We start from the raw sequence: 19700 nt of genomic DNA, 5'->3' as shown, positions 1-19700 counted from the left end.
TCCATCATCTTCTAAATATAAACAGTAGCTCATTAATGACAGTTATCAGCTCTTTCAGTACCAAAGCATGTAGTTCTTCTGGTGAACTAATCAAGGGCAGCTCTGTCATATCTTATGATCTCACATTGGTCATTGACTCCCTGTTAGCTATATTTATTCTTTCTTCTTTGGTTCAAGAATCATTTTCCTTGTAAAAGTGAACAAAAAAAGTTGAGCAATTCCACTTTCTCCTCATTACTATCTGTTATCATAGGACTGTGAAAAGAGCACTACTTCTGGATTTAAAGAATCTGGGTTCAAATTCTACCTCTCATGCATTCTACTTGGCTCATTTTGGGGAAGCCACTTAACCTCCCTGATCCTCAATTTCAGATATCTGTTAAATGAGGGTATTGTAATAGATGACATCTGAGGTCTCTTCTGTCTCTTAATCTATGACATTGCTATCATTATTCCATCCTCATGAACTTATGGTCATATTTCATGTTTGATCCTTTTCTTTCCCCCTCCAAATTGAGCCCTTTCTCATTTTAAACCTTAGATTTCTAGATTCATCTTATTCTAAACTTAAAAGTGCTAAAGCTCTTCTTATAGAATTATATGTCACCCTTCCCTTGCTTCCATCTCTAGTCCATTTTTTTAAAATCTAGTTATTGATGAGTTCTCTATTCTTCATTTTTGGCTTTCAAGTGGAGTCTGGATAAAAGGGGGTACCTTTCAGGTGTGGGTTGTATTAGATGACCACTGAGGCCCTTTCTATCTCCTAAATTTGGTGACAATCATTTAAATTACACAGGTCAGTCATCTTCTCCAATAGCTAGAATAGGAAGAAGGATAGCAAGTTCAATTGTGGCTCAGAATTTCTCAAATGTATTCTTTTTTCACTAACTCCGGGAATCCTCTGTGGATATAGCAAATGAACTTTCCTGATTTTATTGCCTCCTTAGTTTCTCTCTCCTTTAAAAAAAAAGAATTCCCATTAGCCACAACAATCTGTAGTGACTTATGTTTGGTTACTGGAGTATAGAACAGCTGTTCCAACTTTCAAATCCTTCCTTTGAATTTGTGTTCAGGGAGGCCTTTGAAGAGAATTACACATCTGTCCATACTTTTTCAACTTTACTCATTCACTTCCAGTTCAGAGAACAAGATCAACAAAAACTAGTATCTTCCTAACTTACTTCCTTTTTACCCTTTTCTCCCTTTCCCGACATCCAGGTTTATGTTTTATAAGTTTCACAACTCCAAGGGATTTTCTGAGAACACCAATCAACGTGTACCCAAAAGCAGGGCTATAGCAAGGAATTATGGTGTCTGGAACAAATTCAGTAGGGAAGTAAGATGGTGGTAGAGTGTGATCAAGAACCACTTCCCAGTCCACCCCTACCTTGTTGTTACTCTATAACTGTTCTACTCTTCTTTTTAATTTAATATGATTAAGAGAACACTTCTCTTTGAAAAAGCCCTTTGACTGTCCTTGGAGGATCTGAGAACTTTTGTAGCTTTACTCCATCAGTGAATCATAGTCAGAAGTTCAATTCTCAGCCTATTTCTTTCTCCAAGGTTATGATAAGCTATACGTCTTACCAAAAGTGATTCACTTCTAGTACCCTGAAGAGCCTTCTTTCATTCTCTTTTCTCTCACATACCCTTGTACTAAGATGAAGATATCTTCACTTGCCTTGCCTTGACTTCCCTTCCCCTCCCTTGCCTTCCCTTCTCTTGCCTTTGCTTACCTTCCCTTGCATTGCCTTGCCTTCCCTTGTCTTCCTTTCAAAACAAAGCCTCTCTGTGTGGGTACTCTGTTGAGTTGAGTTGAGTTTTCTGGAGAATTCACTGACTGCATTCCAGAGAGTCTATGAAGGTCATAATTAGAGATGAAATGGGAACAGTCCCTATTATGCCCAAATCAGTCTCATCTTATAGGCAAAACATAGTCATAAACTCGGAAACCTTGAACTATAAAACTATGAAACCATCTTATGGTAGGATGGTGCCAACAAGACTTTTTGAGTCCCCCCCCAAGAGACCTGAATGGAGATAGCAGGTGACAGATCCATTTTCATCTCTTACAACCTGTCCCCCATATTCAATCCCCACCACCTCCTCTAGTTTCTCTCCTCTCTGTCTCCTCTTAGATGCCCTTGCTTCTGCCTGTCCCAGCTGCAGAGGCTTCCAGCCTCATGTATTCAGTGCATTTAGTTATCAATCAACAGGGATTTCAGCAGCAGTTGTGCTGGAGCGGACAAGTTGGCCTTTCTTTATGCCAACAGGGAATGCTTGAAATAACTCGACACACAACACTGATTGATGCAGCCACAGTTTACACACCATGCTTCAGACGGTTTGAAATGGCTAGAATTAATGGCTTATTATTAGATAGGGGAAAGAAAAAAATACCTTTTTCTGGTCTTCTAATTTAAATCTATTTATTTGAATTTTGCAGAGTGTGATGGGGGTCTCACTGCCTTGCTGTCAGTGGGTCCCCTGAGAGAACTCCAGCCAGCTTGGCACCACCCCAACCCCAAGGGAATATGGGTATTTAGAGCCCCATTTTCTTTGCAACTGATGCAAAGCCCTGTGGTCAGGCCAAGAGGGGCTAAAAGGGCCAGGGAATGAGGTACCGAGGGCCTGAGTGAAAGGCAGGAAAAAGGGGAGTATGGGGTTTGCTGGAGCTCCCTCGTGTTCATGCCAGGCTATGTCAGCCAGCTGGAAGAAAAGGGAGGGATGGAGTTTAAAACCCCTGGTAAGGAATTTTTACTTGGTCTGAACATTGTTTAAATTCCTGGAGTGGGTGATCCCTGTAATAAATACCTTGGACTCTGTAAGACAGATATATTTATTCAAGTTTAAAGTTCGGCCTTGATGGATATGCATTTGGGAATGCATAGGGTCGGAGTGTTTGTTATACATTGGAACTCGTTCAAAGTACTCGAGGAGTTAGGAAAACTCCATTTATAGCAAAGCAGAATGTCTTAACCTTTCTTTGTGGTTACTCTGCCTAATTCTATGTTTTGTCCCATGCCTTGGCCCATGTTGGTCCTCAAGGAATACTAAGTGAGCATGGACATTTGGCCCCAGGCACTCAAAATACTCTTGCAAAGCTCCTTTTGATGGGATCTTAACCTCAGTCACTGGTATTTTATGGAGAGAAAACCTCATCCATGGGGAAAGGCAGAAGGTAGACATATACTAAGGAAAGTGAATAGTGCAGGAAAAACCTAGGTGTGCTGTTATTTAAGCCCCTTCCCTTTTAAACTCTCTGGCTCAGACTAAATGCTAAGTGCTAAATGATGAGAAGCAGTGTGGTACATTTGAACCTGAACTCATGAAAACTTGGGTTCAAATTCTACCTCATACGCTGTACAACCCTGGATAAGTCAGATCATTTCTTTGCTCCTCAGTTTCCTCTTCTAAGAAATAAGGCTTATAAGATTCTTCCCATCTCTAAATCTAAGGTCTGGAACATGAATTCTGTTGAAATAAGATGTCCATCACTCAATATTGAATTGGAAATTCCTTGACTTTATCCCTGCCACTCTTTGTCAAAGTTTCATTTTTTCTGTGATCTCTCTGAGTTTGGACTTTTGACAGAGTTTCCAGTAGCTCAAGCTTCTCCATTCTCCTCTGAAAACATATCCAAAAAGGACATTGAGGAAATGACCTTCCTGTCCTCCCCATTCTTAGTGATAGCAGATATACAACTCATAGAGGAAGAACTGGTAGTCTGGGAAATATCCTTCCAGTGGGTTAGTTTTCCAAAGAAGACAACCATCACACTATTCACTGGTGCCAAGGATCCATTATTCGGGAGAACCAATGAGGACCTGGTTCAGGGTGCCATCTCTGTTCCTTGATTCACATATATCTAGGTGTAGGTACCATTATATATCTGGGCTTTGAATTTCCTTGGACTGGGCTGAATCTCTTAGCCCCAGAAATCTCTTTTCCATGGTGATCATGTGTCTTGCAGGAAACCAGCTCGCCCTGGACATGAATGGGCCTCTCAGAAATGGCAATCCCTGGTAGCAATTCCTGGCTGCCTGGGTGTTTCGTTCATAATTCCCTGGAGACAGGATTCTCCTCTTCTGGCCATTATACCATCCCACTGGTGAATGACTATAGTACTCTGCTGGCATTCAGATGCTGGCATGAAGGGTTTTTTTTCAAAATAAAAGATCAGCATAGCTTTGGTTTGGGAAAACATATACCTTTTATAGGCCAAAGTACATAATGTTTACAACAGTAGGAAAGAGATGTAAAAATACTATGTTCTGCAACATTAGCAAGTTACTCTCTAGTTGATGAATTCTTAATTAAAAAAAAGGAAAAGAAAAAGCAACAACCTAAGGTCCTAATTTTTTTTTGCCACAACTACCATTACAGGTTTTTATTTTTCCCTAAGATGCTGGAAATTTTTTCAGCACATAACTCACACTTAAGTTCCTTAATCACTACTTTCCTGTTAACATCATGGTTTGGGATTTCTTTGTCACTTTAGGGAAGTCAGAATGGAATTAAATAGGAATATAGTTAATCTCACTAAAGAAATTCCTACCAAAAGAATTTTTCCTCAATGTCACCAAGCCTTAAATTAGTTGATTTATTTGTCTCCTAAGCATGACTGATTGGAACTCACCCTCCTCCAGGTCACCCTCAGACACACATATACATACATTTTTTTATTATATTGTATTGAATTACAAAATAATATACAATGTAAATATATATAAGTATATATGTAGTATTTCAAAGATGGAAGATATTCCCTGGTTTATAAGTTCTCTGAAGAAGGAAACACACAACTGTGAACCCTAGTATGGAATGGGCCTGAGCTTCAATCCTGACACCTTCTGATGGAGCATTTTCTGCTGCAATCAATCAATCAACAAGAATTTATTAAGTGTCTATGATGATTTGCAAGTCATGAGGCTAGGTGAAGCAGCATTTAGATTTCTGACTGAAGGACTGTGGGGTCACAGGGGGACTGAAATACTGGACGCCATAAATGGAAGGGATCATTATTTCACCAAATATTGAAAGTACAGGCACACAAATAATTTGGCAATATCTCAACACTTTAATGGATCTACAATCTCATCAGTATGAACATTCTCAAAAGGTGGCAAACCCAACCTTCATTTCAGTCATTTCAACCGTGTCAGACTCTTTGAGACCCCATTTGAGATTTTCTTGGCAAAGATACTAGACTGGCTTGATATTTCCTTCTCCCAGTGATTTTACAAAAGAGGAAACCAAGGTAAATGAAGGTAAATAACTTAGCCAGGGTTACATAGATAGTAAGTGTCTGAGGCCAAGATATGAACTCAGGAAGACTCATCTTCCTGACTTCAGGCCCAGTTTCCTATCCACTGTATCACTTTGTCACCCTATGAACCTAAAAACCCAAGATATCCACATCTATTTATCTTTTTCTCATGTTTTCTATGGGTTCTCATATATCCTCCACAGAAGGTCTACCTGTCACATTGTGATTAGGTGTGAATTAACTGCAATGGAGTGATATCCAAAATTAAGGAATGAGAAAAAAAAGACTACACTATGAGAAGAGGAAAAGTAGAAATAGAATGGGGTGAATTCTCTCAAATAAAAGAGGTGTGAAAGATATTACAATGGAAAGGATGATGAGGATTGTGATGGCAGACAGCACTAGAACCTTATTCTCATCAGATTTGGCTCAAGGGGAGAATAACATTCACTCTCAGTTGGATATAACTTAAAATTTAAAATATGAATATTGATATTCTTCTTCTAAGATTGTTGACATGATATGGATATCAATGGAACTCTCAAGTAGTCCTTTTGCTAATCCATCATTCTCATTGTATTATTCTTACCTGATTTTTTCTGGTCATCTATCTTTTTGATAATGTCTTTTATGTTTTAAAAATACCTAGTTCATTACTGGTGATTTACTATGGTCTGTTTATGTTCACCGTGCAGTTTCTCTTTGTCGTTTTGAGGACTTTAAATTTTGATTCTTTTTAGACTATCGGGTGTCATCTGGTTTAGACAACCAGATGGATTTATATATACATTCCTTCAGCAAACATTTTTGAATGAATGAATAAAAAGTAACTTATGAATTTACTATATGGTAAACACTTTGCTAAGAAGTGGACTAAGCCTTAGGATACAAATATAAAAGCAAAGACAGTTCCTAACCTCAAGAAATTTACATTCAAATAAGGAAGATAACATACAAAAGGGAGTAATAGGCAAAAAGGGGATTTTTGGCCCTGAAATTTATAGGGATGTTAAGTGGGGACATGAGGAATTAGACCAATTCACTCCATTCAAAAACAATTATTTTGATCATGATACCAGAGCAGAACAGCTACTCTATATAAGAAACTGTTCTAAAGACTGTTTGGGATACAAAGAAAGGCATGGTCTATGCCCCTCAAAAGCTTAAAATCTATTAGAGGAGATTACATGTACAAATAACTATGAACTTGCTATAAAATGTGCCCCAAAACATGTTAGAAGATTGATTGAATCAAGAGTCGCATGGAAGAGATTACATCTGAATCATATTAACAACCTTGAGGAATGGGTAGAAAATAAATAGATGGAATTTGATTATTGGGACATTTTAGGCAGATGGAAGAGTATATGCAAAGGCATGAGACAGTGTAGGGCTATCCTAAAACCAGATGGCTTAATCTGTCTGGAACCTAAATATCATCAACAGGAGTGGTAGGAGATAAGAGGTAGGGGTCAAATGATGGAAGGCCTTGAATGACATAAAAGCAAATTTTGTTTTTATTTGGCAGTCAATGGAAAACCACTTAAATCTCTGAAAAAGGGCAGTGGCATAGTTGGAGTTTGACTTCTAGAAGAAGATAACTCTGGCAACTATACATGGACTGCAGAAGGGCAAGACTGAAGACAAGGAAATAGATGATGCTAAGAGAGATCATGAGGGCTTAATTTAAGATGATTGGCAGTAGAAATGGAGAGAAGGAAATTAATATACACATGTGTGGAACACCAATGGAAGAAATGAACACTAGCAAATCACTAAATTCTAACTATCAAAGCCCCTGTGTTTTCCTATTTTTCTTAGTAGCACCAACATGCCAATGAATATGGGGGCTCATTGATGTGGGTATCTGCTTCAATAACTCCCCTGCCCAAGACAAAAATCCATCCATGCCGGCCTATCCTTTGCAATTCTTGTTCCTATCCTTCCATAACACAGGGGCTCACTTAATGTTCTGGGAAGCTTCCACCTGTTCTTTTGACATCAGTTGGTCAAAGAACATTTATTAAGTACCAATTCTGATCTAGCCTCTGAGCTAAGTGCTAGAGATACAAAGAAAAGTAAAAGATAATTTCTGCTCTCAAGGAACTCACAATCTAATGGACAATATGCCAACAAACAAGATATCAAAAGTTTAAGTTTGAAGAAGCCTTGAGATGGCTTGAAGAAGCCAGGAGATGGAGATGAGGTAGGACAGCCTTCCAGGTATGGGGAACAATCAGTTCCCCAAAATGGGCAGAAACAAAAGATGGAGTATCATATATGAGGTAGCCAAGATCCCAGTGTCACTGAGGCAAAGAGTATATGGGGGAAGGGAGGTTTAAAAGCACATATTTGCTTACCATTTACTCTCACTACATGGCCAAAACACGTTTTTTCCAGATACACATTCATTTGATGACATCCTTTTCCATATATTTCCTCTATAATTTTTATTTGTGATTTTTTGCAGCCTATTCACACCCATCATGCCCTTCTCCATTATCCTTTGAATCATCCTCAAGTTCAATTCTTTGAGGCTTATGCTATTCTATGACTCACATCTATGCAACATCACCAGATGACTACCAGATTTTAAAAGATAAGGCCTCTGTTTCCAAGAGAAGCCTGCTAAAAAGGACTATTACATTTCTCAGTGGCCATACAGGAAATTTATTCAATTCTGGGCCCAGCCTATTATCCATTTCACTATCAGGCCAAGACATATTAATTAATTTACTATCTCAATGGATTACCCATTTAACCACATCCCCTGTGCCGTGAAATGTGTGTTCTTATTGAATAACCAGTCCAGTGAAAGATATCTTGAGTGTTTAATTAAAGAGAAAGGACAAAAAAGAGTTAACTACACAATTTCCAACCTTACTGGCTCCAAACATCATAGTACCATTCTAGGTAGTGACACCATGGGAGATTATAATAATGCTATCATAAAATTCCTCAGCTCTGTTGTAGACTTCAGCATGGCCCTTACAAAGAGAGAAATAAAAAGAAAGGAAGAGAAGGGAGAGAGAGAGACAGAGAGAGAGACAGAGAGAGAGAGAGAGAGAGACAGAGACAGAGACAGAGAGAGAGAGAGAGACAGAGAGAGAGAGAGAGAGACAGAGAGAGAGAGAGAGAGAGACAGAGAGAGAGAGAGAGAGAGAGAGAGAGAGAGAGAACTGACCATACAAGTTGCTTGGAGGTTTCCTTCCCACCTTTGTTGACTAGCAGTGGGAATTTGCAAAATGCAGACATTGTCAATATAGCATTGGCTTACAGACATTTTATTCTGTTACCAATAATTCTTTAAAGGTGCTGACACAATTTTTAGTGGCATATGAATGGCACGTGACTAGCACTCAGCTATCACTTTGAATGCTGCAATTATTGCCCCAAAGTACAAACACGATTTTTGAGGTATGCTGTTTGTCGGAGCGTCATACTCCCCCCTCCCAATTTAATTGAACAAGAAACCTTTTGAAATGTTACTTAGACTCACACATTTAATTTCCACCCACAAAATATACATGCTTCACATGGTGCAATGGAAAAAAATATTACATGTTGAGTCAGAGGACCTAGGTTTGAATACTGACTTCACTTCACCATACTACCAGACAAATCATTTAACATCTCTGGGCCTCCCTCAGTATTCTCATCTATGAAATCACTTCTGAAATCTGTTCTGACTGTAAGTCTATGAGTCTGTGATGTACGGGCTTGGAAAGAATTGAGAACTGAAGTAAAGTATAACACTGAAATGGCACTGGACTTGGAGTCAATAGACATATAAAACTCTAAATCTGCTACTGACATGGGATCTTGATTAAGTCATACCTCCTCTTTAAGCCTGTATTATTCTTTGTAAAATAAAGAAGGGACAATTCCCTTTCAGTTGTAAGATTTTACCACCTGACAATTTCAAAATCCCTTTCAAATCTCATACTCTATGGTTCTATGATGTTAAGATGGTGGCTGATTTGAATAAAAGTGAGACAAGGGAGAAGTTAAGGATGCCAGCAACAAGCTTACCAAGAATCTCTCCATTTAGTCTTTTGAATCCTCTTATCACAGAAATCCTGAGAGAACCACAGGTTAAGGGTATGAAAGGTTGAAAATAGTGGTTTTCTCAGTTACACTCTTGGAAACAGAATTAGAAATTCCCATTTTGCTTCTTTCCCCCTGCCTGTCCCCCCAATGGTTAGATATCTCTTAAATCTAAATTTATTTCTGGTAGAGAGTCAAAAAGACAACTTATTTTTTTTGAGATGACTTGCATCCAATTCTCTAAAAGTTTGAAGAAGGGAACACACTTCTCAAGATGCCCAGAGCACTACCAAGGAGTACTTGACAAGCGATTGAGTAAAAGATGCTATGGAAAAGTTGGAGTATTTAAGCATGCTGAAGCTTCAGCTCCTCTCATTTTTGAATGTGTGGAGAATGAATTTAGAGTAGAATTTCTTTTTTTTTTTTAATTAAAGCCCTTACCTTCCGTCTTGAAGTCAATACTGTGTATTGGCTCCAAGGCAGAAAGAGTGGTAAGGGCTAGGAAATAGGGGTTAAGTGACTTGCCCAGGGTCACACAACTGGGAAGTGTCTGAGGCTGGATTTGAACCTAGGACCTCCCATCTCTAGGCCTGGCTCTCAATCCACTGAGCTACCCAGCTGCCCCTTAGAGTAGAATTTCAAGAAGGGACTTCAATATTTATCTAGTTCAGCTGATTTATATATGAGAAAACTGAGATCCAAAAAGGTGACTTGCTCAGTCATAGTCAGTGCCAGAGCCAGATACCAGGTGTCTAGCTTCCAGTCTAATTCAATGTCTTTTCCATTATTTCAGACTGCTTCTCTGATCATTAAAAAATATTGATGAGAATTAATGGGGAAAGTTTGATAAGGAAGCAATCTCTCTCTTCCTTTATCTACTGCCTTATGTGGAAATGGATTAAGAGCTAGAAGCAAAACTCAAAGATTATGAAGTATAAACTTTTACAGATAAAGGAGCTGAAGTTCAGATGATAAGTGACCTGCCCAAGATCATACAGTTCCCATGCCTGGGATCCTAAATTTCCATTGCCAAGGAACAATTTGCTTTGACCCATATGTGGTGCTTACTGTTTATACTTACTGTACATTCTCATTTCGGTCTAATGCTCTTGTTCAGCTATTTCCTGTACATTTGAATCTATATCCACATGTCACTCTTAAATCATAAAATTCCCAGAGAGCAAGTATCTTTGAAAGCTTATTTCTGCCCCACTCTTTGTTATTCTTGCCTAGGTTTTTCCATGAGTCCTAGATTCCATGAGGATCTACTCAATATTTTGGGAACCGATTTCTTCTTTTGGAATCTCAAGGAAACCAAGGGCATTGAAGCAGACAAGAAAGCTTGTCTTGGAGTCAGAACATTTGTTTTTGTTCAGCCATGTCCAACCCTTCATGACCCCCATTTGGGGTTTTCTTGGCAAAGATCCTGGAGTGATTTACCATTTCATTCTCTAGCTCATTTTACAGATGAGGAAACTGATTCAAATAGGATTAAGTAACTTACCTGGGAGTGACACACTATTAAGTGTCTGAGGTCAGATTTGAACTCCGAAAGAAGAGTCTTCCTGACCCCATGCCCAATGTTTTATCCACTGTACCACCTTGCTACCCCTGCAGTCAGGAGGACCTGAGTTCAGATTCCTCCTTGGACATTTATTAGTTCTGTGGTCTTGGGTAAGTCATTTAACCTCCGTTTGCCTCAGTGTCCTCAACTGTAACAATGGGATAATAATGGTACCTATTTCCCAGGGTGGTTGTGTGGATATGCATAAAGTATTTAACAGAGCACCCGACATATAGAAGGCACTTTAAAAATGTTAGTTGTTGTTGTTGTTATCAAGAGTGTAATTATCTCAATTGATCTAGCCAGACATTCTGCTTTATTTTCATTACATGGAGGGCTTATTTCTGTAACCTATTAAACGTATCCTTGTTCAATTGCCTCCATGCAGTTTCCTTGATACAGCACACTGCTCAAAGTAGACTCTTAATAAAGATTTCCACATGTTGATTCAATTTGACAATTCAGTGAGTACCTGTTACGGGCAAAATGAAAAACAAAAGTCTCTGCCCTCAAAGAATTTATGTTGGGGAGAAAGCAGTGCCTCATTTATACAGAAAAGAACAAGATGACTCAAGAGAGAAAGCACTGATAACAGGGGAAGTGGGAGCCGGGAGTCGGTAGAGAGGAGAGCACCTGAGTAACGATGACAGTAATGATTATGGCAACAGTAATGATGAAAAAGAAGAAAGTCAAGATGAGAGTGACTTCCAGAAAAAGTCTACTTATCATTTAGTTCATGAAGTACAGCGATAGGTTTTTCAGTTACATAATATTCCCAGCCTACCACCACCCCACCTCCTCAAATATTTGTCCTAATGATTTTGGTTCTTTCCTCCACCTTTAATGGGAGAAACAATTAAGCCATTTTCAGTCCTTGCCAACTCTCCTACAGACAACACTTAAGAGTACCCCCTCTGACAGCATAATTAGTATTCCTGGGACGTTTTTCACCAGCTGCTTATGTCTTCTCCAAGTTAAAAGTCAACAGCTAAATATATAGCGTTGCCAGTTCACAAACAGGGAAATTGATTTTAACACTCAGAACCCCTTGATTATCTGTATTTATAGCTGTAATTAGAGAATGTTTTAATGTCTTATATAATCCATTCTTTATTGAAAGTCTCACGACAGAGAACTTGATACTAATTTCCTTTAAATCAGCAAAGAAGGAGCATCGCTCCTCGCACTGGCTTAGCTTCCAGGTTGGTTAATTACAAAACACGTTGTTCTACATTATACACAGTACATTAGGGGCTGATTCACTTGTCAAGTGACTTTCATTGGGAGTTCCTGTTCCAAGCTACTAGCATATTAGATGTCTGTCCCCAGAGCCTGATTCGAGTGTATGGCATGTTGTGAGTGATGCCTGCTGTTAATATTGGCAAAATAAAGCTATTTGTCTATAATGTGAACACTATACCTTTGCAAGACAGTGTGCTAGAGTAAGGAGGGCACTGAATTGGAGAACAGGAGAGCTCCATTTTCCTTCTGTTTATGCTATGACTACCTATGTGATCTTGGGTAAGTGACTACCCTATCTCGGTCTTGGTTTCTAATTTTATGAAATAAATTCAGTGAATGATCTCTAACATACCTTCCAGTTCTGAAATTCTATGATTCTATAATTCTAAATGCATGATGTAATATGAATGATATCAATGTCCAAATTAGCCAAAAATATTATTTCTGTGTTGTACGAATAACATGTCTAAGCCATAGCTTTGATGTTTTCTTATTAGGAAATACAATAGGATATTATCATCTTTTTTTTTTCCTTCTGTATCCATCATTCAATCAGGCCAGCCGTGTGTAAGGAGTTAAAGGTACAAAAACAAAAACGAAAAAAGGAAGCCTACTAGGTGGCTCAATAGAATGAGAGCCAGGTCTAGAGATGAGGGGTCCTGGGTTTAAATTTTGACCTGAGACACTTCCTAGCTGGGTGACCCTACACAAGTCACTTCACCCCCATTTGCCCAGCCCAAGCTGCTCTTCTGCTTTGGATCCAATAAATGGTATTGATTCTAATAGAGAAGATAAGGGTTAAAAAAAGGTGCAAGAAAAAGAAAAATATTTATTATCCTCAAGAAGTTTATATCCTAATGGAGGAGAAAATATATCTAAATAAGTATTCACAAGATAAATACAGTATAGATAAGTGATTCCCAAAGTGGGTGCTACCACCCCCTGGTGGGTGCTGCAGCAATCCAGGAGGGCGGTAATGGCCACAGGTGCATTTATCTTTCCTATTAATTGCTATTAAAATTTTTAAAAATTAACTTCCAGGGGGCTAAGTAATATTTTTTTTTCTGGAAAGGGAGCAGTAGACCAAAAAAGTTTGGGAACCACTGGTGTAGATGAACAGTAGCTTTACAGAGAAGGATACTAGTAGTAGTGAGGACAGGAAACGTCTCCTGAAGGGATGGTATTTATTTGAATTGGGTCTTAGAGGACATCAGGGAATCTAAGAGTCAGAGACTAGGAGGTGAGAAATGGGACATACATAATGGTGAGGAAAAGAAATGGAAGATGGGGCATAGTGTGTGAGGAACAGTAAGTGGGTCAAGATGGCCAAGTACAGGGGTAAAGCTGGTAAATATTTAACAACCAGCTTTCTGAAAAAAAAAATATATGTATAGAAGATGGGTGGAGAGAAGGGTATGGAATATACCCAGGACATACTTTTAAGTTTAATTTCATCATGACTATTTTCTCCATCATTTTCTTAAAGGCTAGGCAATTAATAAAATAATACATCAAATTGCAATTTGTAGCATCTGTCAATTTCCAGGATATAAACGGTCACACTGATCATTTAAAAGTCAGCTTGTGGGTTTGAGCTGGTCCAGCACACCTTGGGCTGAGTTGATGAAATGTGTTAAAAGAATGAAAGCCAGTAAGGAGTCTATTTGTAAAGGGCTTTACAGTGCCAGACAGAGGGGGTTTATATTAGACCTTGGGGTTGTAGGAAGCCACTGGAGCACATTGAATAGAAGGGTGACATGGTCAGATCTGTGTTTTAGGAAAATTCCTTTGACAGCTATGTGGAGGATGCTTTGGAGTAGAAAGATCTAAAGCAACGAATCCAATTAAAAGTATATTGCAATTGTCTTAGAGAAAGGAAATGAGGACCTAAACTAGGATGATGTCTTTGAGTCAAAAGTATTATTTTTCTTGTTTGTGCATAGGTGATTGCATGTTGCTGCTATCCCATTAGACTCTGCCCTGCTTAACAGCTAGGACTATTTTTGCTTTTCTGCTTCCAACACATAGCACATAGAAGGCATTTAATAAATGTTTTTTAACTTGATTATGTGATTTGATAACTTACTGGACATGAAGGGCAAGTTAGGAAAAGAATTGAATATAACACCAAAGTTGCAAACCTAAGTGACTGAATGGATAGTGATGATCTCAACAGAGATAGAGAATAAGAATAAAAATAAGAATAAGCTGGCTCAGTGGATAGAGAGCCAGGCCTGGAGAGGAGAGATCCCAAATTCAAATCTGGCCTCAGACACTTCCTACCTGTGTATCCCTGGGGAAGTCACTTAATCCTAATTGCTTAGCCCTTATTGTTTTTCTGCCTTAGAACTGATACCTAGTATCAATTCTAAATCAGAAACCAAGGATTTAAAAGCAGAATAAGAATGGTTTTGGGGGAAAGGATGGTGAATTCTGATTTTGGAATTCTGAGTTTTGGATTGGCTACAAGAAATCCAGTTTGAAATATTCCCCATGGCTGAATGATGAAAGATAACCAAGTTTCCTTTACTAACCTTTCTGGAAGCTCCACCTTTCCAGTGGGGTACAGGCCAGCTCAGAACTGATATTCCCAGAGATGATCTTTTGGAATTTGGCCCTTTGCCCTCTGAGACAGTTAAGCCTTTAAAAAAGCTGTGCCTTTGCACTGGCCATCCTCTATGCCTGGAATGCTCTCCCTCTTTACCTCTGCTTAATCAAGCTCCTCTCTTCCTTTAAAATCCAGCTCAGGCATAATCTTCTCTTAATCAACCCCATTGCTAGTACCCTTCCTTCTAAAATACCGTGTTTAAAATCCCATGTATTTGTATTTCTTCACTTTATGTTTATGATATATCTAAATATTCTTATCTCTCTTATTAGAATGTAAGCTCATTGCAAGTTAGAATCGTCTGATTCTTTGTATTCGTTTCTCCTTCATTTGACAAGTGCCTGAGATATAGTAGATGCTTAATTAACACTTGTTTATTATTTGGTGTATATCCTAGGAAAGAGGTTTAAGGAGGAATAAATTATAGCAATCATTTCCCCAAACTATTCCCTGTCACTGTAAAGTCAGAAGAACAAAACAAGCTCCATCTTTTAAGCTGTGGGGAAGAGATTGGTGAAAGCATTCTCCATCTGGCACAAGATGCTGACTATTAAGTTGTTTGGGAAATGTGGAGTTGTACCCATCTAGAAGATTGGTCGTGGCCATTTTAATATGTTTTTGAAAATCATTGAGTGCTTAAAAACTTGTAGTAAAAGCCCTAATAAACTAAATTAGACCAAGATCCTTGCCAGAATTGTATTTACCTCCTGAAGTGGAGGTTTGAAAAACCATGTTGAATATGAAAATGAAAAAGAAGTCGTGGGGTGGGGAGAATAAAAAAAAACGTTTCTGAATTTGTGAGAAGTAGGGAGCTCTTTCACCAAAAGAACAACCCCACCCCCTGCCATCAAAAACAGCTCATTTGTAAGGGGACTGGAGATTGCTTTCAATGTCACACGTTTTTGAAGGGTGATGCCACCCGCCGTCCATTTTTGTTTTGTTGTGTTTTATTTTACAAGTCTTATTTATTTTTACAAGGGTAGGAACGACAGAGGGGGGATGGAGTCCTTGTAGCCCAAAGAATACATGCTTTGTTCATTGTGTATGCCCAGGCAGTACAATGAACAAGCACTAATAAGAGGAAAATTATTGTAGCAAATAAAATCACATATGCTTTAATCACCCAGAAGGGGGCTGTGGGTGAGCAATGAGAGGCATTCCCTGAATATAACAAGGACATGAGACAGTCTGTGGGCCATCTTGGGGAATTCACCCCAAGGGAAAAGACTATTTTGCCCTTGAAGCCAACATCACACCTGGACAAAGAACATTACTAAAATTATGCAGAAGGGTAATGGGCTGGGAGTCATGGAATCATAGATTTTAGAGCTGAAAGGGACCTTAAAGCTCAGTTAGTTCAACACCTTCATTTTTACAGAGGAGGTAACTGAAGCCCAAAGAGGTTAAATAATTTGCTGGAGAACATGTAGTATGGTAAATATAAGAAAAAATTTAAATCTAGGCTTTCCTGACTCCATATTTAGCCCACTATCCATTATGAGCTCTGGCTTCCAAAGTCCTACCTTTCTAAGTTTATCATATATTATTACCCTTCACACATGCTATGTTCTACCCAAAATACCAACCCTGTTCTCCTTAAAATATGCCATTCCATCATCTTTCTCTGTTTTTGGTCTGCCTGGCTTTGGAATCAGTACCATATTAGTGTCATGAGAGGAATTTGATAGAACTCCTTCTTTGCTTATTATGTCAAATAATTTGCATAGTATTGGGATTAGTTGTTCTTTGAATGTTTGATAGAACTCACATATGAATCCATCAGGCCCTGGAAATTTTTTCTTATGGAGTTCTTTGATGCCTTGTTCAATTTCATTTTCTGATATGGGATTATTTAAGTATTCTATTTCTTTTACTGTTAATCTAGGCAATTTATATTTTTGTAGATATTTACCCATATCTCCTAGATTGCTGTATTTATTACCATACAATTGGGCAAAATAGTTTTTAGTGATTGCCTTAATAGTCCCTTCATGAGAGGTGAGGTCTCCCTTTTCATCTTTGATACTGTTAATTTGGTTTTCTTCTTTCCTTTTTTATTAGATTGACTGGTACTTTGTCAATTTAATTTGTTTTTTTCAAAGTACAAGCTTCTAGTCTTATTTATTAATTCAATAGTTCTTTTACTTTCTATTTTATTAATTTCTCTTTAATTTTTAGGATTTCTAATTTAGTTTTCATCTGAGGATTTTTAATTTGTTCACTTTCTAGTTTTTTAATTTGCATGCCCAATTCATTGACCTCTGTCCTATCTAATTTGTTAATATATGCACTCAAGAATATAAATTTACCCCTGAGTACTGCTTTGGCTGCATCCCATAGATTTTGGTAAGAAGTATCATCATTATCATTTCTCTTCAATTAAATTGTTTCTATGATTTGTTCTTTAACTAACTGATTCTGGAGAATCATATTATTTGATTTCCAATTAATTTTTGGTTTGCTTCTCCATGTACCCTTGCTAATAATTATTTTATTGCATTATGATCTGAAAAGGTTGCATTTATTATTTCTCCTTTCTTGCATTTGCTTGCTATGCTTTTATGCCCTAGTACATGGTCAGTCTTTGTGAATGTACCATGAGCTGCTGAAAAGAAGGTGAATTCTTTTTTGTCCCTATTTATTTTTCTCCACATATCTATTAACTCTAATTTTTCTAAGATTCTGTTCACTTCTCTTACCTTTTTCTTATTTATTTTTTGGTTTGATTTATCTAGATCTGATAGAGTAATGTTCAGGTCTCCTACTAGTATAATTTTATTATCTATTTTCTCCTTAAGCTCCCCCAATTTCTCCCTTAGAAATTTGGATGCTATACCATTTGGTGCATACATGTTGAGTACTGATATTTCCTTGTTGTCTATACTGCCTTTTATGAGGATGGAATTACCTTCCCTATCTCTTTTAACTAGATCTATTTTTACTTTGGCTTTGTCAGATATCATGATTGTGACTCCTGCCTTCTTTTTCTCAGTCAATGCCCGATAGATTTTGCTCCAACCTTTAACCTTTACTCTGTGTTTGTCTACCTGCCTCAGTATGTTTCTTGTAGACAACATGTGGTAGGATTTTGGTTTCTAATCCATTCTGCTCTTTGCTTTCATTTTCTGGGTGAGTTCATCCCATTCACATTCAGAGTTATTATTAACAGCTGTGTATTTCCCAACATTTTAATTTCTTCTCCTTGTCCTGCCCTTTCATCTTTCACTATTTCCTTCTATACCAGTGTTTTATTTTTAATCAGTCCCCCAAATCCCCACCCTTATTTTACTTCCCTTTCTTCCCCTTCACTTCTTATTTCCCACTTATTTTTCTTTAGTGTCTTTTTGAGATACCCACACACACACTTGCCCTCCCTTGTATTGCTTCCCTCCCTACCCCCACTAGTCTGTTTGTTACCCTTCTGCTTCTCTATAGGGCACAAATCAATTCTCTGCCCCAATAGGTCTGATTGTTCTTCCCTCTTTGACTCAATTTCAATACATGTACGACTTAAGTATTTCCTGTCTCCAACCTTTTTACCCTTCCAGTGTATTAGTCTTCTCCCCCTCTCCCACCAAGAGCTTCTTTATGAAATATGTTTACCCCATTTTGTCTCTTTTGCCATTTCTCTTAATAGTATCACCTTTTTTATCTCTAGTTTTATATATATAAATATATATATATATATTTATATATATATAAATAAATATATTTATACATACATGTATATATCTTGACATTTCATCCTATACAGTTTGTCACTGTTCCCTCTGAGTATACTTCTTCTAGCTATCCTGATGATAACAATTTTTAAGAGTTACCAATATCATCTTTTCTTATAGGAATACAATCATTTGAACTTATTGGGTCTCTTTAAAAAAGTTTCGATTTTTTTGTTTTTCCCCCCCTCTCTTAATTACCTTTTGGTGATTCTCTTGTGTTCTGTGTTTGGACATCATATTTTCTGCTTAAATCCAGTCTTTTCTTTATGAATTCTTGGAAGTCATCTATTTTATTAAATTATCATACTTACTCCTGCAAGAATATAGTCGATTTTGCTGGGTAGTTGATTCTTGGTTGTAGATCCACTTCCCTTACTTTCTGGAATATCTTATTCCATGCCTTCCAGTCCTTCAGTGTAGATGCAGCTAGATCCTGTTTTATCCTAACTGTAGTTCCATGGTATCTGAATGACTTCTTCTTAGCAGCTTGTAATATATTTTCCTTAGTCTGGTAGTTCTTGAATTTAGCTATACCATTCCTGGGCATTGTGAGTTAGAGATTAAATGTAGGAGGTGATCTGTGGATTCTTTCAATCTCCACTTTTCCCTCTTGTTTGAAAATGTCAGTGCAGTTTTCTTGGATAATTTCCTGTATGATAATGTCCAGGCTTTTTCTTTTGTCATGATCTTCTGGTAGTCCAATAATTCTCAAACTGTCTCTCCTGGATCTGTTTTTCAGATCTGAGGTTTTGTCAATGAAGTGTTTCATATTTTCCTCAATTTTTTCATTCTTTTTATTTTGTTTTATAGATTCTTGCTACCTTGTGAAGTCATTTGCTTCTAGTTGTTGGATTCTAATTTTTAAAGACTGAATTTCATCCCTGGCTTTTGGTCATCCTTCTCCTTCTGATCTGATTTTCTTTGTAGGTCATCTTTCATTTTCTTTGCCTCATTTTCAAGCTCGTCAATTTTGGCTTTCAAGATACTATTTTCTTGTTTAAGTTTATGTATTTTCTTTTCCCAGTTGTCTTCAGCCTGTCTTGATTGTTTTTTGAGTTCTTGGGTTAATTGAATTTTTTTTAACATTTATTAATATTCATTTTTAACATGGTTACATGATTCATGCTCCCCTTTCCCCTTCAACCCCCCCCCCCCGCGCCCCCCCCCACCCTTGGCCGATGCGCGTTTCCACTAGTTTTGTCATGTGTCCTTGAACAAGACCAATTTCCAAATTGTTGGTAGTTGCAT

This window comes from Gracilinanus agilis, chromosome 4, assembly GCF_016433145.1.
Source record: "Gracilinanus agilis isolate LMUSP501 chromosome 4, AgileGrace, whole genome shotgun sequence".
Lineage (NCBI taxonomy): Eukaryota > Metazoa > Chordata > Mammalia > Didelphimorphia > Didelphidae > Gracilinanus > Gracilinanus agilis.
This window is presented reverse-complemented; position numbering follows the sequence as displayed.